Raw genomic sequence first — 22,886 nt, forward strand, 5'->3', positions numbered from 1 at the left:
AATAGATTCATTAATTCAGCTGTCAGTTATTCTAGAGCATTGGGTCCTGCCAGGTACTTTTTAAGGGTACAGTTAACAAAACAGTGAAGTCTCTGTTCTTGTTGAGTTTATATATTAGAAGAGAAAACAGGCATTAAACAAAGGAATACAAATATGTACAGATTGAACACAGGATTATAACTGTGATTAAAAACCCTGTTGTCATGGAGTCAATTCTAACTCATAGTGACCCTATAGGACAGAGTATAACTGCCCCATACAGTTTCTAAGACTGTAATCTTTTTGGAAGTAGATTGCCCCATCTTTCTCCTGCAGAGCGGTTTACTCCAGACCCCAGACTTTTTGGTTAGCAGCTGGGCACTTGACCACTGTACCACCAGGGATCCTATAATTATGACTAGCTTTATAAAGAGAAAAATAAAGAATGCTATGAAAAAAAACTGAATACATACAGATAGATAGATGATAGAAGATAGAAAGATGATAGATAGATGGATAGATATATAGACAGACAGACAGACAGACACTGACCTAGTCGTGGGTAGAAGATCTGAAAGGCTTTACGGAGAAAGTAATCTTTGAAGTAGAACTTAATTTTCTACAAAATTTGAAATGACTGAATGAATTCTGCTTTGCAAACAATGGGAAACTTTGTTCCTGGTAGCAACGTAAAATAATGAGGGGACTTTAGTATTTTTATAGCCCCAGGTTTGAACCTCTTGTCTGTCACATAATAGATCAGTGATGTTGAACAAGTTACTTAACTTGTCTAATCCACAATTCCTTCTTTTTAAAAAATAGGAATAACCATATCTTACTGTGTTTTGTAAGATTTAAATAACAGTTTTTTGCATAGACTTAACACAGTGACAGGCCTATATAGCAGGTGTTCAGTCAAGGTTTATTCCTTCCCTCCTTACATGTAGAATCTTTAATGCATAGAAAGCCCTGAGATGGAGCTGTGATAATCGATATTTTCCCTCTGGAAAAAATGTATCATTTGAACTATATCACACATACAGCTTTTGAAATAAGAGTTTACAAAATAAAACATTTGGTGGATTGTTTATGGAGCAAATCAGAGGCTGGTGTGTTTATTATCTCAAGTGTGAATGCTAACAGCAGAAATGCTGGCATTCTCAATAACGAGACTGCAGTGAGAAAACAATTTGTGCAGATTAAAGTGTAAACATATACTTTTAATAATAGTTTAAAACAACTAATTTTTCACATTTTCTCCCAGAGCTATGCAACCAAGTAGCTGATCAACTTAGATGGCAGAACTAATTCCTCAAGGATATTCTCAATCCCTTTGGTTTCTTTGGGATTACTGCATGAATTGGTGGGCAGCTATGGGTGAGAAACTCTTTTGGAGGGACCAATCACTTCCAAGAATGTTAAAAATTTAGAAAATAAAAGCAATGTGGGTAAATGTTTCAGGTAGTTGTAAAGAACGGACACTCAAGTGAATCCAAAGAAATGGCTTGCTGTAGATTGAACTGTGCCCCTCAAAATGATATGCTGAAGGCATTACCCCTGGTATCTGTGAATGTGGCCTTGCTTGGAAATAGGGCCTTTGAAGACATTATCAGCTAAACTAACATGATGTCATACTGAAGCCAAAAACCAAACCCTTTGCCATCAAGTCGATTCTGACTTATAGTGACCCTAAAGGACAGAAAAGAACTTCCCCACAGGGTTTCCAAGGAGTGCCTGGTGGATTTGAACCGCCACCCTGTTGGTTAGCAGCCATAGCTCTTAACCACTACACCACTACTGAAGTAGATTGTAGTTTGTTCAGAGTGGAGGGAAAAGACACAGAGAAAAGACAGCTTTGTGAAGCTGCAGCTTCAAGCCAAGGAAAATTCTGGGGCTACCAGAAGCTTGAAGGGACGAGAAAGAATCCTCCTGTACAGCATGGTCCTGAATCCAGACTTCTAGCCTCCAGAACTGAGACAATAAATTTCTGTCATTTCAAGCCACTCATTTTGTGGTAGTTTTTTTTACAGCAACCCTAAGAAATGAATACAGGGCTTTCATTTTCAGGAAATACATGATGTGAAAAGAGAAAGGGGAAATCAGAGAAAACAAGAATAGGGTCTGTAATACAGCTTGACTTCCTGGAGACTAAAACTGGAGGGTAGATGAGTACAAATATTTTAGGAACTCAGCAGCAGGAATTTGTGGCTGTTCCTTTTATGCGTCCCCAATAATGTGACCCAGTTATGATAACACAGCTTTCCTTCTTTCCTGTTGGCTTAGTTTAACCTTATAATTTGAGTATATTCTCTCTACCTTCCAGGTGGGGTGTGTGTGTGCTGTGTGTCTGTATAAACTGCTTTTTCATAACTTAGGTTTGCCCTGCCTCATCTTTCTCTCATTGTGCCCTGTCACATCCTTTGAACTTCTCTTTTTAGAAAGTGTTCTGGATGTGGCAATTTATGATCAATGTGCTTAATATAGTGAATAAAGTATACTGAGGCATTTTACTTTTCCTTTTCAATGAAAAAAAGATTCTACTAGACATACATGTTTGAATGGATGTATAGAAATTACAGTTTATGTTTAAAATCACATTTGAAAAACAATGAGCTCTAGTTAGGGTATGTCTTAGCCTGGGTTCTTTAGAGGAACAAAACCAGTAAAGCACAATATATATAAAAATATGTTGTTGTTGTTAGCTGCCTTCCAGGCAATTCCTACTCATAACGACTCTATGTAAAACAGAACGAAAAACTGCCCAGTCCTGCACCATCCTCACAATTGTTGCTATGCTTGAGCCCATTGTTGCAGCCACTTTGTCAGTCCATCTTGTTGAGTGTCTTTCTCTTTTTCTCTGACCCTCTAATTTACCAAGCATGATGTCATTCTTCAGCAGCTGATCCCTCCTGAAAACATGTCCAAAGTATGTAAGACATAGTCTCACCATCCTTGCTTCTGAAGAGCATTCTGGTTGTACTTCTTCCAAGACAGATTTGTTTTTCTTTTGGCAGTCCATGGTATATTCAATATTCTTCATTAGCACCACAATTCAAAGGCGTTAATTCTTCTTCGGTCTTCTTTATTCATTGCCCAGCTTTCCCATGCATATGAGGCAATTGAAAACACCATGGCTTGGATCAGGGGCACTTTAGTCTTCAAGGTGACATCTTTGCTTTTCAGCACTTCAAGGAGATCTTTTGCAGCAGATTTGCCCAATGCAATGCATCTTTTGATTTCTTGACTGTTGCTTCCATGAGTGTTGATTGTGGATCCAAGCAAAATGAAATCCTTAACAACCTCAATCTTTCTTCCCTTTATCATGATTTTGCTTATTGGTCCAGTTGTGAAGATTTTTGCTTTCTTTATGTTGAGGTGTAATCCATACTGAAGGCTGTGGCCTTTGATCTTTATCAGTAAGTCCTTGAAGTCCTCTTCACAGTCATCAAGCAAGGTTGTGTCACCTGCATAACACAGGATGTTAATGAGTCTTCCTCCAATCTTAATGCCCCATTCTTCTTTGTATAATCCAGCTTCTTGGATTATTCGCTCGGCATACAGATTGAATAGGTATGGTAAAAGGATACAACCCTGATGCACACCTTTCCTGCCTTAACCATGCAGTATCACCTTGTTTGTTTTGAATGACTGCCTCTTAATCCATGTACAGATTCCTCATGAGCACAATTAAGTGTTCCGAAATTCCTATTCTCCACAATATTATCCATAATTAGTTATGACCCTCACAGTCAAACTCTTTAGCATAGTCAATAAAACACAGGTAAACATCTTTCTGGTATTCTCTGCTTTCAGCCATGATCCATCTGACATTACCAATGATATCCCTGGTTCCATGTCCTCTTCTAAATCCAGCTTGAATTTCTGGCAGTTCCCTGTCAATATACTGCTGCAACCACTTTTGAATGATCTTCGGCAAAATTTTGCTTCCATGTGATATTAATGATATTGTTAGATAATTTCCACCTTTGGTTGGATCACCTTTCTTGAGAATAAGCATAAATATGGATCTCTCCCAGTTAGTTGCTCAGGTAGCTGTCTTCCAAATTTCTTGGCCTAGACAAGTAAACACTTCCAGCACTGCATCCGCCAAAACATCTCAATTGTTATTTCATCAATTCCTGGAGCTTTCTTTTTTGCCAATGCCTTCAGGGCAACTTGGACTTATTCCTTCAGTACCATCAGTTCCTGATCATATGTTACCTCCTGAAATGGTTGAACGTTGACCAATTCTTTTTGGTACAGTGTATTCCTTCCATCTTCTTTTGATGCTTCCTGTGTCATTTAATATTTTCCCTGTAGAATCCTTCAGTATTGCAACTCAAGGCTTGAATTTTTTCTTCAGTTCTTTCACCTTGAGAAATGCTGAGTGTGTTCTTCTCTTTTGGTTTTCTATCTCCAGGCCTTTGCACATGTCATCCTAATACTTTGTCTTCTGGAACAGCCCTTTGAAATCTTCTGTTGAGTTCTTCTACTTCATCATTTTTTTCCTTTTGCTTTACCTACTCTACGTTCAAGAACAAGTTTAAGTGCCTATTCTGACATCCATTTAGGTGTTTTCTTTCTCCCCCATCTTTTTAATGACCTCTTGCTTTCTTCATGTATGATGTCCTTGATGTCATTCCATAACTCATCTGGTCTTCAGTCATTAGTGTTCAACTCATCAAATCTGTTCTTGAGATGGTCTCTAAATTCAGGTGGGATATGCTCAAGGTCATATTCTGGCTCTTATCAACTTGTTCTAATTTTCTTCAGCTTCAACTTGAATTTGCATATGAGCAATTGATGGTCTGATCTGAAGTCAGCCCCTGGTCTTGTTCTGACTGGTGATATTGAGTTTTGCCATGGTTTCTTTCCACAGATATAGTTGATTTGATTCCTGAGTATTCCATTTGGTGAGATCAATGTGTATAGTTACCATTTATGTTGGTGAAAAATGGTATTTGCAATGAAGAAGTCGATGATCTTACAAAATTCAATCATGCACTGTCCGGCATCATTTCTTTCACAAAGGCCATGTTTTCCAATTACTGCAGTTGTAGAAGCTGTCAAGTCCTAAATCTGTGGGTCAGGCATCAGGCTGGAGGCTTCTCCTGACTCATGTGTTCACAGGGGCTGATATGTTCATCACCACTTGAGGTATACCCTTGAGATAAATATCTCTCTATATATTTATATCCCCTATTCATCTGTCAGTTTGAGGTACTGTGGGGACTTGTGTGTTGCTATGGTGCTGAAAGCTATGCCACCAATATTCAAATACCAGCAGGATCACTCATAGTGGACAGGTTTCAGCTGAGCTTCCAGACTAAGACAGACTAGGAAGAAGGGCCCAGAAGTCTACTTCTGAAAAAAATCAGCCAGTGAAAACTTTATGAATAGCAGCAGTACATTGTCTGATACAGTGCAGGAAGATGAGTCCCTTGGATTGGAAGACACTCAAAATGTGGCTGGGGAAGAGCTGTCTCCTCAAAGTAGAGTAGCCCTTAATGACGTGAATGGAGTCAAGCTTTTGGGACCTTCATTTGCTGATGTGGCACAACTCAAAATGAGAAGAAACAGCTGCAAACAGCCATTAATATTCAGAGCATGGAATGTACAAAGTATGAATCTAGAAAAAATGGAAATCATCAAAAATGAAATGGAATGCATAAACATTGATATCCTAGGCATTAGTGAGCTGAAATGAACTGGTATTGGTCATTTTGAATCAACAATCATGTGGTCTACTATGCCAGGAATGACAACTCGAAGAGGAATGGTGTTGCAGTCATCACCGAAAAGCACATTTCAAGATCAATCCTGTGCTACAACACTGTCAGTGATAGGATAATATCCATACACCTACAAAGAAGATCAGTTAATATGACTATTATTCAAATTTATGCATCAACCACTAAGGCCAAAGATGAAGAAATTGAAGAATTTTACCCACTTCTGCAGTCTGAAATTGATAGAAAATGCAGTCAGGATTCACTGATAATTATCGGTGATTGGAATGTGAAAGTTGGAAACAAAGAAGAACAATGAACACAAAATCAGCAGGACAGGCAGAAGGCTGCTGGCTCTGGGGGTTGCAGGAGCTGATGAATCCATAGATCTGCAGGTCAGGTGGCAGGCTGTTTGTTCACATCCCAAGAACCAGAGGACAGAGAATGAGAAGTTGGATGCAGGATCCAGAGAGAGTTTTGCTGGAACATCCATATCTGTTGGAATCAGACCACACCTCCAAGGAAACTGATTAGCTTAAAACTGATTGGTCAACTGATTGGCTTTTGACTGATTTGCCTTCCAACTTCTTGGCTGCTCACATCAGATCACAAAGTGGAGGATGATTACATAATATCTGCCAAACCAGAGAATCATGGTCTAACCAAACTGACACATATCCTTAACCATCACAGTCCACACCTCGTGAAATTGGCACCTGGACACAATTTCTAAATAAAGAATTATAAAGTCATACTTGTACCTAACATGAAACAACTAACACATATATGACCAAAAACACACTAGCTCTGTTTACATCTTATATTTTATAATAACTGATGGAATAAGGAAGGGGGGAAAGAAGATATTTGCTATATAAAAAAAAAAAATATATATATATATACACACACACACATATGCATACACACATATAAAAAAACAAGGAAGAAATACTAAAAACTGTTACAATTCTCGTTTCTACAACTGGTCACATGGTCATAGATGGTGTTTAGAACTACCTTCTTCCACCACCCATTCTGTATTCCCTTTGCCCTCAGCAAGCACCTCACCTGGTTATGGTTCTTTGCCTGATGGGGTGACCCAAACCCTCATTACTGAAGGGTCTGGACCATTAGTAGTCATGTCAGAATTTGGTTGCTATAATTTTCCATTGACTTTAATCATGGGATATGGTAGTGTTAAGATATGTCCTAAGGGATCTCCTGTATTCCAGACATGCTCTTCTTTACCTCCATTATGTAATATTAACCCAATTTCTCCTTGATAATTAGGATCATTCACACCAGCCAATATAATAACTCTCTTTGCCTGTTGACCCAGAGGCATGAGGAGCCCAAAGTGACCGGGTGGCATTCTTAACTTTCAGTTCAATGGAATCAATGTTGTGTCTCTAGGTGGAGCATTCCTCTCTTTGGAATTAAGACCTCTAGATACACAGAGCATAGGGTTGTGGGGACAGGAAGCCCAAATTTTGCAAGTAGGTCACTAGGGGTAATAGTGAGTGGTGCCACTCCCATTTCCAACCGTTCATTACTGGACCTATGAATCCTGGCTATGGAAGAAACAGCACCATATATTGGACACTAGTTTAGAGCATATACAGCCTTCTGGAAACATTGCCATACCCTGCAAGGTATTACCAACTAGCTGGCATTGTAATTGTATCTTTAGAAGGCCATTCCACCATTCTATCTAGCGAGCTGATTTAAGATAATGGGGAACATGATAAGATAAGTGAATTCCACAAGCATGGGTTCATTGCTGCACTTCATTTGCTGTGAAGCAAGTCCCTTGATCCAAAGTAATGCTGTGTGGGATACCATGACAGTGGATAAGGCATTCTGTAAGTCCATAAATGCTACTTTTGGTGGAAGCATTGCATGCAGAGAAGGCAAATCCGTATCCAGAATAAGTGCCTATCCCAGTAAGAACAAAATGTTGCCCTTTCCTTGATGAAAGTTCACCAGAGTAATCAACCTGCCATCTGGCTGCTGGCTGATCACCCCAAGGAATGATTCCATATTGAGGACTAAGTGTTGGTCTCTGTTGCTGGCAGATTGGGCACTCAGCAGTGGCTATAGCCAAGTTGGCCTTGGTGAGTGGAAGTCCATGTCACTGAGCCCATGCATAACCTCCATTCTTGTAAATGACAATGGCAGGAGTAGCTGGGGAATGACAGGAGTGTCTGGGGAAAGAGAATACCTAGTTTCCATAGAACACGACATCCTATCCATTTGATTGTTAAAATCATCCTGTTCTGAGGTCACACTTTGGTGATCATTCACATGAGACACAAATATCTTCACTTTTTTGGTCCATTCATAGATGTCTATCCACATCATTCTTCCCCATACCTCCTTTTCAGCAATTTTCCAATCATTTCCCTGCAATGTTCCTAACCATCCAGCCAAACCACTAGACACAGCCCATGAGTCAGTATGCATTCACACATCTGTCCATTTTTCCTTCCAAGCAAAGTGAACAACCAGGTGCACTGCTCAAATTTCTGCCCATTGGGAAGATTTACTTTTAACACTTTCCTTCAGGGAGATCCCAGAAAGGGGCTGTAGTGATCCTGCTCTCCATTTGTTATGTGATTCTGTGTATCAGGCAGAACCATCTGCAAACCAGGCACAAGTTTTCTTTTCCTTAGTCAACTGATCATAAGGAATACTCCATGAGGCCGTAGGTGCAGACTGGGAGATGGAAGGTAACACGATAGAAGTGGAGACCATGGGCTTTTGGGCCACTTCCTCATGTAACTTTCTTGTGCCTTCAGGTCCTGCTTGAGCCTGATTTCGTATATACCACTTCTATTTAATGATGGAGTGCTGCTGTGCACGTCCAACTCTATGGCTCTGTGAAGTCAGACAACACCTGGTTCATGATGGACAGCACAGGCTGCATGGTGACTTGGTGGCTCATGGTTAAATGTTCAGTCTATACTAAGGCCTAGTAACAAGCCAAAAGCTCTTTCACAAAATGAGAGTAGTTAGTTATCTACAGAGGATGGCAGGGCCTTGCTCAAAAATCCTAAGGGTCTGTGCTTTGATTCACCAATACATGAGCCTGCCAAAGATTCCAAACAGCATCTCTATCTGTCACTGACACTTTAAGCATCATTGGATCAGCCGTATGGTACGGCCCAAGTTGTCAGAGAAGCTTGCACAGCAGCCTAAACCTGCTGTAGAGCCTTTTCTTATTCTGGGACCCACTCAGATCTAGCAGCTTTTTGACTCACTTGATAAATAGAAAGAGAGAGAGTGAGTGAGACAGAGAGAAAGATTTATCTCAAGGAAATGGCTCACGCAAGTGGAGGCTAGCAAGCCTCAAATCCATGGGTCAGGCATCAGGCTGGAGGCTTCTCCTGGCTCTCATGGTTGTAGGGGCTGATAAACCCCAAATTGGCAGGTCAGGCAGAAGGCTTTTGGCTCGCTGGGTTATAGGAGCTGGCAAATTCAAAGATTGGCAGGTCAGGTGGCAGGCTGTTGGCTCATGTCCCAAGAACCAGAGGTTAGAGGATGAGTCAGATGCAGGATCCAGAGAGAGTTTTGCCAGAACATCCGTATATATTTGATGTAGACCACACCCCCAAGGAAGCTGATTGGTTTTCAACTGATTGGCTTTAGACCAATTGGGCTTTCAACTGATTGGTTGCTCACCTCAGATCACAAAATGGAGGATGATTACATAATATATGCCAAACTGCTGAGGATCATGCCCTAGCCAAGTTGACAGATAGCCTTAACTATCACAGGGTGGAATATTCACACGATTATTTACAGATCTTCAAAGTATTTTACTATTAAATTTATCATTGTCATTGGGAATCATTGTATTTTTATTTTGGTTTCATTGGAGTCAATATATCATTCACTAATGGCCCAATCATACTAACTTTCCAAAAGGATCTTTGGCTGTTGAAATAAGGACCTTAGTCCACTCAATACTTGATCTGTTGTTCTGATACTATTTCACATAGATTCTTGGTGGTATCTTGTAAAAGCTAAAATTATGCAGCTACCAAAATTTTCTTACTTTTTATTTTAAAAAGGTGGGCACAGGAAAGTTTATGCTATTGCTACACCTGCAGACAGACAGATGGACACACACATACACACACTCTTTTCACAAAGTCAAAGTCTTAAGTAAAAAAAACAAAAACAAACCAAAGCACTAGTAAGAGTTTTAAGTAAAGAGTAAAGAATTTATGAAGCCATATATCTAAATATGTTTTTGGTTTTGTGGACATATTTACAGAGAAGTTTGTATAGTCTAATTTATTTATAGAATTTTATTAAAATAGCAAACATATTTACTTTTGCAAAAAACAGACAACACAATAATCCTGTTTCAACATACTTCTAATTCAAAATGAATATTCTACTCTCTGTTAGCAAATTTTGAGTTTACTCTCTTGAGCTTGTTGTTTCAATGCTAGAGAGCTTATATGTTTGCATGGAAACAATGTAGTTGCTTTCTTCATGTCTTACTTTCATAAGACTTTTTTCTAAGTTATTGATACATAAGGAGTGAGCCCTCATGTGATAGTGGAGAGAGATGTGTGTATTTCCCTAAATCATAGTGGCAAGGAAATAAGTCTTGAAGTTCAGTAATCAGGGGAAAGAAATTACAGTGTGAAGCAGTCCCTGATCAATCTATTCTTGATGCTTAGGTAGGGGAAAAAATCTACTGGCTTCTCTGATTTCCAGAATATATATACTAGTTGAAAAAACATTTTCTTGTAATAATAAATCTCTCTAGTTTTTCTCAATCTCCCTATATAAATAATAATCATAATGGTGCATTTATTTGAAGATAACATAAGTCATTTATTTCTTCTTTCAGGAGAGCCTTAGAGCTCTTTATTTACATAACAATGTCTCATCTCAAAAAACTATGATTCAGGGTAATATATATTTCTTGAGTTGAGAAAACAATATGTTGTCTATCTATCTGGCTTATAAAATTAGTACCTATCAATGGTACTTTAAGGAATTAAAAAGAAGCCACCAAGACACTTTTCTAAATGATTAAAATTTTGAAAAATTATTAGTATTACATTTATTTGAATACAGTAGGGAAAGAGGAATCTATTAATGTGCAATATTTGGAATTGACTTGATGGCAATGAGTTTTTTTGTTGTTGTTGTTGTTATACCACTAGATTTCTAAACTCACAAGAACATTAGCTCTCTCATTCTCACACGAGATAACTGAAATGCAGAGAGGTTCTCTTACTGGATCAATGTTTCAATAGAGGCAGGGCTGAAGTTGGGATTTGGTATCATTTATCTATGGTTGGAAGGCACTCAAAATATGACTTGGGAAGAACTGCCTCCTCAAAGTAGAGTTGACCTTTACAACTTGGATAGAGTCAAGCTTTCAGGAAATTCATTTGCTGATGTGGCATGACTCAAAATGAGAAAAGACAGCTATGAACATCCGTTAATAATCGGAATGTGGAATGTATGAGTTATGAATCTAGAAAAATTGGAAGTCATCAAAAATTGAATGCAATGCATAAACATCAATATCCTAGGCATTAAGCAAAACCAAAAACCAAACCTAGTGCTGTCGAGTCGATGTGGACTCATAGCAACCCTATAGGACAGAGTAGAAGTGCCCCATAGAGTTTCCAAGGAGCTCCTGGTGGATTCAAACTGCTGACCCTTTGGTTAGCAGCCATAGCACTTAACTACTATGCCACCAGGGTTTCCTAGGCATTAGTGAGCTGAAATGGACTGGTATTGGCCATTTTGAATCAGATAATGATATGGTCTGCTATGCCAGGAATTCATCATCAAAAAGAACATTTTTAAGATCTATTCTGAAGTACAATGCTGCCAGTGATAGGATAATATCCATATGCCTACAAAGAAGACCAGTTAATACAACTATTATTCAAATTTATGCACCAACCAGTAATGCCAAAGATGAGGAAATTCAAGATTTTTACCAAATTCTGCTGTCTGAAATTGATCAAACATTCAATCAAGACGCATTGATAATTAATGGTGATTAGAATGTAAAAGTGGGAAACAAAGAAGAAGGATTGGTAGTTGGAAAACACAGCCTTGGTGGTAGAAATGACACTGGAGATTGCTTGATAGAATTTTGCAAGACCAATGACTTCTTCACTGCAAATACCTTTTTCAATAGCATAAACGGTGACTGCACATGTGGCCCTGCTGGGTGGAAAATACAGGAATCAAATTAACTACATCTGTGGAAAGGTATGATGAAAAAGCTTAATATCATCAGTCAGAACAAGGCCAGGAGCCAACTGTAAAACAGACCATCAATTGCTCATAAGCAAGTTCAAGCTGAAGCTGAAGAAAATTAAAACCAGTCCACAAGAGCCAAAACATGACCTTGAGTCTATCCCACCTGAATTTAAAGATCATCACAAGAATAGATTTGACGCATTGAACACTAATGACCAAAGACCAGACAAGTTGTGGAACGACATCAAGAATGTCTTACATGAAGAAAGCAAGAGGTTATTAAAAAGACAGGGAAGAAAGAAAAGACCAAAATGGATGTCAGAAGAGAATCTGAAACTTGCCCTTGAACGTAGAGTAACTAAAGGGAAAGGAAGAAAAGATGAAGTAAAACAGCTGAACAGGACATTTCAAAGGGCAACTTGAGAAGACAAAATTAAATATTATAATGAAATGTGCAAACATGTTAGAAAAATAAAAGGAAACAACAGGCTCTGCATTTTTCAAGATGAAAAAACTGAAGAAAAAATTCAAGCCTTGAGTTACAATTTTGAAGGATTCCCTTGTGGTATAGTAGTTAAGTGTTAAGCTGTTAACCAAAAATTTGGCAGTTCAAATCCACCAGGCACTCCTTGGAAGCCCTATGGGACAGTTCTACTCTGGGTCACTATGACTTGGAATCGGCTTGACAGCAATGGGGTTTTCCCCCCGCCATGGGCAAAATATTGAATGATGCAGGAAGCATCAAAAGCAGATGAAAGAAAAACACAGAGTCACCATACCAGAAATAATTGGTCAATATTCAGTCATTTCAGAAGGTAGCATGTGATCAAGAACTAATGGTACTGAGGGAAGAAGTCCAAGCTGCACTGAAGGCATTGCTGAAAAACAAGGCTCCAGGAATTGACAGACTACCAATTGAGATGTTTCAACAAATGGATGCAGCACTAAAAGTGCTCGCTTATCTATCCCAAGAAATTTGGAAGACAGCTACCTGGCCAGCTGACTGGAAGAGATTGACATTTGTGCCAATTCCAAAGCAAGGTGATCCAACAGAATGCACAAATTATCAAACAATATCATTAATATTACACACAAGTAAAATTTTCCTGAAGATCATTCAAAAGCAGTTGCAACACTACACCGACAGGGAACTGCCAGACTCAGAAGAGGATGTGGAATGAGGGGTATCATTGCTAATGTCAGATGGACGCTGGCTGAAAGCAGAGAATACCAGAAAGTTGTTTACCTGTGTTTTTGCATAGTTATTGACTATGCAAAGGCGTTCAACTGTGTGGATCATAACAAATTACGGATAACATTGCAAAGAATGGGAATTCCAGGACACTTAATTGTGATCATGAGGAACCTGTACTTAGACCAAGAAGCAGTTGTTCAAACAGAACAGAACAAGGGGTCACTGTATAGTTTAAAATCAAGAAAGGTGTGTATCAGCGGTGCATCCCTTCACCATACTTATTCAGTCTGTATGCTGAGCAAATAATCTGAGAAACTGGACTACCTGAAGAAGAATGCAGCATCAGGATTGGTGGAAGAGTCATTAACAACCTGCAATATGCAGATAACACAACCTTGCTTATTGAAAGCAGAGAATACTTGAAGGACTTATTGATGAAGATCAAAGACTACAGCCTTCAGTATGGATTACACCTCAACATAGAAAAAGAAAAATTCTCACAAGTGGACCAATAAGCAACGTCATGATTTATGGAGAAAAGACTGACATTGTCAAGAATTTCATTTAACTTGGATCCAAATCAATGCCCGTGGAAGTGACCCAAAACTGAACCCATTGCCATCAAGTAGTTTGACTCATAGAGACCCTATAGGACCGAGTGGAACTGTCCCAAAGGGGTTCCAATAAGTGACTGGTGGATTCAAAAGGCCGACCTTTTGGTTAGAAGCCGAACTCTTAACCACCGCGCCACCAGAGCTACCAGGAGTCATGAAATTTAGCAATGCATTGCATTGACAAATCTGCTGTAAAAGACTTCTTTATAGTATTAAAAAACAAAGATGACACTTTGAGGACTAAAGTGCATCTGATTCAAGCCATGATATTTACAGTCACCTCATATCCATGCAAAAGCTGAGCAACGAATACAGAAGACTGAGGAAAAATTCATGCCTTTGAATTATGGTGTTGGCGAAGAATATTGTATATGCCACGAACTGCCAGAAGAATGAACAAATCTGGTTTGCAAGAAATACAGCCAGAGTGCTCCTTGGAAGTCAGGATGGCCAAACTTTGTTCATGTACTCTGAACATGTTATCAGGAGGGACCAACTCCTATAGAAGGACATCATGCTTGGTAAAGTAGAGGGTCAGCGAAAAAGAGGAAGACCCTCAATGAGATGGATTGACACAGTGGCTGCAACAATGAGCTCAAACATAACAACAATTGTGTGGGTGGCGTAGGACTGGACGGTGTTTTCTTCTGTTGTACATAGAGTAGCTGAGTCAGAACTGATACTCAACAGCACCTAACAACAATAGCAAATCTAAGAATCATAGATAAAATATCCTGAGGGAATAAGTACAGTGACTTGCTTCACACATAGTATGTCTCTAAGTGTGATATCATTATTCAACCATTTCCTTTCTTCCCTGTTTTCAATTTTGTAGTTAATATTGTTATTTGTTATTTTTATTATTTATTTGCCCTTTCATTTCTTTACCAAGAAGCTTACATAATACAATAACTCATTTATATTCTGATTCTAGAAGACTGTAAGAAAAATAATTACAAATGAAACAGCTCTTGAGACTTAATTATTATAAAATGAGAATATAGGGAACTCTGATATCACATATATTTCTTATGAATTAAAAGAAAATCCTAAAACATTTCATTAAGTGATTTCTATACATTTTAATGTGTAAAATACAAAATGAGCAAACTAGGCCTTAGTGCATAGGGCCTTTATGCTTATCCCAGGTACATCTTCATTACATACATTGTGTACTCAATTAACCGATATGTAATCACTGAGAGCAATAAGTATACATAATATTAACTCCAAATGCTATCTCTAAATAAAATCAGATGCCTACTGGTTGTTGAAATCATTTTTCCAAACGACCATTCCTGCAAATTTATCAAGCAATTCCTAAGCATCTTAACAGAAGAGAAATAAGATATAACAACACTAGATATTATTTATCATCTAGCTGGTGGTGCAATGGCTAATGCACCGCTAACCAAAAGGTTGGAGGTTTTCGTCCACCTAGAGGCTACTGGGAAGAAAGGCCTGATGATGTACTTCTGAGAAATCAGCCATGGAAATCCTTCCAGAGCATAATTCTACACTGACTCGCATGTTATTAACAGCAAGTTAGTAACTACAGCCAGGAAGGCAGATCTTGTAGGAAGATGGAAGATCCCATTCAACTCTCATGGTTAGAGAATACAGAAGACACATTTCCTAAAAGGAGGGTTGGGTAGATGGCTGCAGCTCTGGGAAGACAAGCAAGAGGTATTGAGTTGATGAAGATGTTGAAGACAAAATATTACCTATTATTTGGGTATAAGAAAAAAGATCAATCAAAACTTTCCAGCTCATTGTTTTTGCTGTTGTTAGGTGCCATTGAGTCATTTCCTCATTAGGGAAGACAAATTCTCAAGCTATATTGGACATGAGTTCTTCACCCTAAAAATGAGTATTTCTATGGGTGTTAGAGTATCGTTTGAAATATTTAAAAACTACTATAGTGTGGACACTGACCCTTCAGGACTGATGCCCAACTACTCAGAAGAAAACCTGGAGCTGGCAAGAGTACCAGCGTATACAGGTTAAATACAATTTGCTCTACTGTTAGGGAAAGACACCAAAGATTGCAGTATGCTTATAGGCCTTCCTTATGTAATTTTTTTCAGGTATGTTAGTCCACTATACTGTAATTCTAAGAATGTCAAGTAACGTGATAAAAATCAGAGTCAAGGTAGGTTCAACTTTGAATTTAAAATGATCCAGTAAAACTATTCAAAGGTAGAGTCCAGGCCCTACCTTTAAAGATTCTACATCACTGGGCTTGGAGTTATACCCTGTAACTTGAAATTTTGATAAATTTTCCAGTTTTTTTCTGATGTCAGTGATTCTTTGTTCTCCAATATTTGGAGTAATAACTGTTCTACATTGCATTCCACTTAGGGAAAAAAACCCTAGCACTTTGTAAGTAATTGGAATAAATAAGAAAATCAACAACCATGAAGACATAGAAGGAGAGTAATGTGCTCTCAGCTGGAAGGCTTCTGTTTATTAGTAATTAGGGTAATTTGGGGTCATCTTCTAATAGCATGTAATTCTGAAGTAGGGCAGCCAAGTAAGCCAGGAGAGGCAGATACGGGGAAAGAGATGAAGACACATTAAAGTGTCTCTTGAGTGATAGCTCAATACTAAGAGCAATCAAAGGGTCAAAGAGCTACCTTGACTGAAGAGACAAGCCCGATATTTTGATCTTCAACTATGTGTCTTATGAGGCTATCTCCCTTTCCTTTGACCATCTATCCCTGCTCAACAAATGAAATTAAAAGCCAACCTGCATATGACTTGAGATATTTAAAATTTCAGCTGAAATAAACCAAGTAGCTATATAGCAAGACAGTCAATGATTGATGCAGCATGTATGATATGGCTGGACTGTTATACTCCGTGGTTGAAATTCCCCAAGAGAGTGAAGTGAAAAAAAATAGCTCTGGATTTGAAGCCAGAAAACCGCTATTTTTGCCAAACTCTGACAAAAATCTTTCTATAGGAAGTTGGATAAAGTTCTTAACCCTTTGACTCTCAGTTCTCTCATCTTTAAAAAAAGAAAAAAAAGAGAGGATTAGTTCTAGAGAATGAAGTCGGCTTTACCTCTAATAATGCCATGAAATATAAGGCAAAACTTAATCCCTGAATACCATTATTTATTAACTATCAAAATATATCTAACGAGCTTTCTTACTTGTCCTTATATACTCACTGTCAGAGTGAAATAAAAAAAATAAAAATAAAAACATTATAATTCGTTGAAGCTTAAGTTAAGTAATAGAACTTAAAACCTTTGATTCAAAACTTTAAATTTTACTTTTAATAACCACAAACTCTTGGGCCCTGGAGTGAGTCTTATCAATGTCTTTAGACATAGTGAGTATCATTTAAGGGACACCAGCAGCCTCTCTTTGGGAAAAATTACTTTCCACATAGTACCAGAAGTGCTCATCCTTTGAGTCACTCTTAGGGATTGAAGCTATAAAAGAATGCCTTTTTTCAATTCACAAGTGTTATTTAGAAGAAAAGACGGAAGACATAGGTGTAGCTCCTATTAGCCAATACCATTGGAATTTGATATTATTTGGAGGCATATCCAGGTTTTGAGGGGCCTGAAATCCTGTACAATTATAGAACCCTCTTTAACAAAAAAGATATGAAAGTATTAATATAAAAAAACTTATTGCCGTCCAGTCGATTCTGACTCATAGTATAACGGAGTAAAGCTGCCCCCATAAGGTTTTCAAGGAACTGCTGACCTTTTTGTAAGCAGGCGAGCACTTAACCCTCCACCACCAGGGCTCCGTTTAGAATATAAACATAAAACAAATTACTGAAGCTTTGGAAATCAGATTCATTTCTCCTGAGCTGTCTTTAGACAATTTTCTAGAAATGGTTATATATAAATGTTTCCTAAATGCAGCCTGGCTGCATCTAAAACATTCTACATAACTCACAGAGGCCCTTGCAAGTAAGGGGGTTAATTTTAATAAGCTTAAGTTTAATAAGTATCATGATGAATCAGATATGATTTAATTATTAGGTTAGATTAACAGACAAGGAACAGGAATACTACAGAAACAATTTTTAGAGTGAATGGGGTCATAGCTGACTGTGGTGTTTGCTCCTGGTGGACACTCAAAGGTAGCTACTGAACAGAATGTCTGGGAGGCACCTTATGGAGGAATACAAGTAAGAGGACATTACAGGTAAACTTTCATCACTGGATAAACTCAGTTGAGTTTGTAGGTATCATTAACAGACCAAATTCTGCTATACAGGTAGATAGGTGAGATATAGGAAAAGAAGAAGACAGGAGGAAGAAATAAAAGAGAGACAGTTAGAAAGTGTGTGTGGAGGGGTGGGGATATAAAAAGAGAAAAAAATATTACAAAGAAAGAGATAGAAAAGAAACGGTTAAACATCAGCTTTGAGTGAGGCATGTATCAGGCCCTTGATATGCTGCAAACATTACACAAGGAAGCAATTGCAGGAATTAGCCCATTAAAGCAGGATATTACACTTGTAGTAATTCCCTTTCTGTCCTCTCAGCCGGCAGATGGTTGTTGTTAGGTGCTGTGGAGTGGGTTCCAACTCGTAAAGACCCTATCTACAACAGAATGAAACACTGCCTGGTCTTTAGCAGCTAGCTAAGGCTGACATATTAGAAAAATAAATCACAGAGATCGCTGACCTGTCAAAGATGGTACTGTCCAGTCATTAGCAGAGTCTAGTCTAGAAGCCCAGTCTCTTTGATGAAAACATGAGTGATATTTTCTCTGTGAAGATTGCTTAGAAAAAAAAAAAAAAAAAACTAGCACAAAAGGAAAGATAGCCTTCATATTCTCAGTGAACTTTATAAATACTCTCTAAGTTGTTCCCATTTTTACTTCAATGCTCATCTCAAATGCCACATTCTTCATAACGGTTTTCCTTCCCTATGTAACCTTTTCTCCCTTTACACCTCCACTGCATCTTACTTTCATTGTCGTTGTTGCTGGTACCATCAAGTCAGCTCCAACTCATAGCAACCCTGCGTACAACAAAACCAAACACTGGGCAGTCCTGCACCATCCTCACAATCGTTGTTAAGCTCCAGCCCATTGCTGCAGCCACTGTGTAAATCCCTCTTGTTGAGAGTCTTCCTCATTTTTTCTGACACTCTACCAAGCATGATGTCCTTCTTCTGGTAACGTGTCCAAAGTGTGTGAGATGTAGTCTCGCCTTCCTTGTTTCTGAGGCTTATTCTGACTGTACTTCTTCCAAGAAAGATCTATTCTTTCCTCTGGCAGTCCATGGTATATTCAATATTCTTTGCCAACACCATAATTCAAAGGCACCAATTCTTCTTCAGTCTTCTGTATTCATTGTACAGCTTTCAAATGCATACGAGGCAATTGAAAACATCATGGCTTGGGTCAGGTGCACCTTAGTCCTTAAAGTGACATCTTTGATTTTTAACACTTTAAAGAGATCTTTTGCACCAGATTTGCCCATTGCCATGAGCCATTTGATTTCTCAACTGCTGTTTCCATGGGCGTTGGTTATGGATCCAAGTAAAATGAAACCCTTGACGACGTCAACCTTTTCTCCTTTACCATGATGTTGCTTATTGGTCCAGTTGTGAGGATTTTTGTTTTCTTTGTGTGGAGGTGTAATCCATATTGAACGCTGTGGTCTTTGATCATCATCAGTAAGTGCTTCAAGTCCTTTTCACTTTCAGCAAGCAGGGTTATGTCATCTGCATATCACAGGTTGTTAAAGAGTCTTCCTCCAATCGTGATGTCATGTTCTTCTTCATATAGCCCAGCTTCTCAGATTATTTGCTCAGCATATAAATTGAATTAGTATAGTGAAAATATGTTTCTCAGGGAAGCATCTGTGCCCTAAATCATAGTTATTCTTTCTACAGTGATTTACACATAGGAGGCTTCTAAAAATTATTTGTTCAGAGAAAATTCTGTAGCTCCAGTGCTGCCTGATGGCACTAGCAGCAGAATCGGCCAGCCCTTAGCTAGTGCATTGTTTTTGGCAGGTAACAGGGGATTGCTCCATCCAAAATCATGGCTTCAACTATCCCCTCCACATGATGATGCTAAGTGTGTATTGCCTATCCAGAACTCATGCCTAGCTTCATTTTTGCATTTGTACTACTTGGTTAGATACTTTCTCCTATTTTTCTCATATTTCAAACACAATACTGCTAAAACAAAAGCAATCAGCTTTCCCCCTAAAGCTGATCCCTTTTTTTGTTTTATTGACATCACCTACCCCCCCGGCCAGAAAGCTTAGTGTCATTATTGACACTGCCAACACCCTTATCCCCAGCATCCCATGTGTGCCAAGTGTTGTCAATTCAATTGTTGCTGGGTTTTTCCCATTACTGCCTTTACTCTTTTTTATTCCCATAAATCGAGTTCAAGCGTTTATTGCTTCTTTTAAACTATTGAAATAATCCCCTAATTGATTTACCTGTCTCTGCTCTAATTCCAGTATATACATCTCAGCATAATGCCAATTCCCTATTCAAAGTCCACAATGGCTCCAAATTACTTACAAATTAAAGTCCAAATGCCTTGCCCCTATAATCAAGGCCCTCTATGCTTTGGCCTCCATCTATATTTTCTAATATACTTACTATTACTTCCACTCAAAGATCAATGTGCCAGAAGAATTAATAGTACTATTTCTGGTAATTTCCTGTTTGGCTTTGTTCCTGCAGTTCCATTTGCTTCTTTTCCCCACTTTTTCACACCTTTCCAAATCCTAGTTATTCTTACAATGCCAATTAAAACACCATCTCCCCCATTAAATCTTTCCGATAGCTACAATGTTTGTCCCTTCCTTTCAAGCAGACATACTATTTTAGGGATACCTCGTTCATGGCACTGATCACTTCCTGTCTTGCATTACAGTTATTTAGATACTTAGCTCTTCTCCATACTTGAGGATATGCTGTTTCTGTCTTTAAGAATACAGACATACCTCAGAGATACTGTGGGTTTGGTTCCAGACCACCACAATAAAGTAAATGCTGTAATAAAGTGAATCACACAAATTTTTTTTGGTCTTCCAGTGCATATAAAAATTATGCTTACACTATACTGTAGTCTATTAAGTGTGCAATAACATTATGTATTAAAAAATGTACACACTTTCATTTAAAAATAATTATTGCTAAAAAATGCCAAACATTATCTGAGCCTTCAGTGAGTTGTAATCTTTTTGCTGGTGGAGGGTCTTGCCTTGATGTTGATGGATGCTGACTGATCAGGGCGGTAGTTGTTGAAGGCTGGGGTGGCTGTGGCAATTTCTTAAAATCAGACAACCATGAAATTTGCCACATTGACTCCTCCTTTCACGAAAGATTTCTCTGTAGCACGTGATGCTGTGTGATAGCATTTTACTCACAGTAGAACTGCTTTAAAAATTGAAGTGATTCCTCTCAAACCCTGCTACTGTTTTATCAACTAATTTTATGTAATATTCCAAATCTTTCATTGTCATTTCAACAGTGTTCACAGGATCTTCACCAGGAGTAGATTCCACCTCAAGAAATCACTTTCTTTGCTCATCCATAAGAAGCAACTCATCATTCATTAAAGCTTTTTCATGAGATTACAGCAGTTTAATCACATCTTCAGGCTCCACTTGTAATTCTAGCTCTCTTGCTGTTTCCACCACATCTGTAGTTACTTCCTTCACTGAAGTCTTGAACCCCTCAAAGTTATACAGGAGGGTTGGAATCAACTCCTTCCAAACTCCTGTTAATGTTGATATTTTGACCTCCTTCCATTGAGTTTTTGGGTTCCATTAATCACAAATATTCATAATGGCACCTGGAATGTTGAATCTTTTTCAAGAAAGTTTTCAATTTACTGTTCCTAGATCCATCAGGAAAATCACTATCTATGGCAGTTACAGCCTTACAAAAAAGTATTTCTTAAATGATAAGACTTGCAAGTCAAAATTACTCCTTGATCCACGGGCTGCAAAATGGATGTTGGGATAGCAGGCATGAAAACAACAGTAATCTCCTTGTACATCTCCATCAGAGATCTTGAGTGACCAGATGCATTGGTAATGAGCTGTAATATTTTGAAAAGAATCTTTTTTTCTGGGCAGGAGGTCTCAACAGTGGGCTTAAAATATTCAGTAAATCATGTTGTAAACAGATGTGCTGTCTTTCAGGCTTTGGTGTTCCATTTATAGACCATAGGCAGAGTAGATTTGGTGTAATTCTTAAGGGCCCTAGGATTTTCGAAGTGGTAAATCAGCATTGGCTTCAACTTAAAGTCACCACCAGCTCCATTAGACCCTTACAAGAGAGTCAGCTTCGAAGCTTTGAAGCCAGGCATTGACTTCTCTCTAGCTATGAAAGTCCTAGATGGCCTCTTCTTCCAATGTTAGGGTGTTTTGTCTACACTGAAAATTTGTTGCTCAGTGTAGCCACCCTCATCAATTATCTCAGCTAGATCTTCTGGATAACTTGCTGAAGCTTTTACAACAGCACTTGCTACCTGCACCTTGTACTTTTATATTATGGAGAGAGCTTCTTTCCCTAAGACTCATGGACCAAACTTTTTTTCTGCAGCTTCCTCACGTCTCTCATAGAATTGAAGAGAGTTAAGGCCTTGCACTGGTTTAGGCTTTAGCTTAAGGGAATGTTGTGGCTGATTTGATCTTTTATTTAAACCACAAAATCTTTATCCATATCAACAGTAAGTTTCACTTTCTTATCATGTGTGTGTTCACTGGAGTAGCACTTTTAATTTCCTTCAAGAACTTTTCCTTTGCATTCACAACTTAGCTAACTACTTGGTGCAAGAGGCCTAGTTTTCAGCCTGTCTCAGCTTTCAACATGCCTTCCCACTAAGCTTAATCATTTTTAGCTTTTGGTTTAACGTGTAACCGTGAAAGGAACACTTAGAGGACATTATAGGTTTATTAATTGGCCTACTTTCAATATTGTTGTGTCTCAGGGATATGGGAGGCCTGAAGAAAGGGAGAGAGACAGGGAAACAGCTAGTTGGTGGAGCAGTCGGAACACATACAACGTTAATTGGTTAAGTTCGCTGTCTTATATGGGTGTGGTTCGTGGCACATCAAAATGATTACAATAGTAACATCAAGACCATTGATCACAGATCTCCATAAGAG

At 38.5% G+C, this 22,886-nt stretch overlaps 1 protein-coding gene across 1 annotated transcript in view; it reads left to right on the top strand.

Annotated features, from left to right (window-relative positions):
- Positions 1-22,886, top strand: part of CNTN5 (contactin 5) — a 577,721-nt gene that overhangs the window by 185,642 nt on the left and 369,193 nt on the right. The gene's annotated exons all lie outside the window — the stretch shown is intronic.

The sequence above is a fragment of the Loxodonta africana genome, chromosome 7, assembly GCF_030014295.1.
Source record: "Loxodonta africana isolate mLoxAfr1 chromosome 7, mLoxAfr1.hap2, whole genome shotgun sequence".
In the NCBI taxonomy this organism is placed as follows: Eukaryota; Metazoa; Chordata; class Mammalia; order Proboscidea; family Elephantidae; genus Loxodonta; species Loxodonta africana.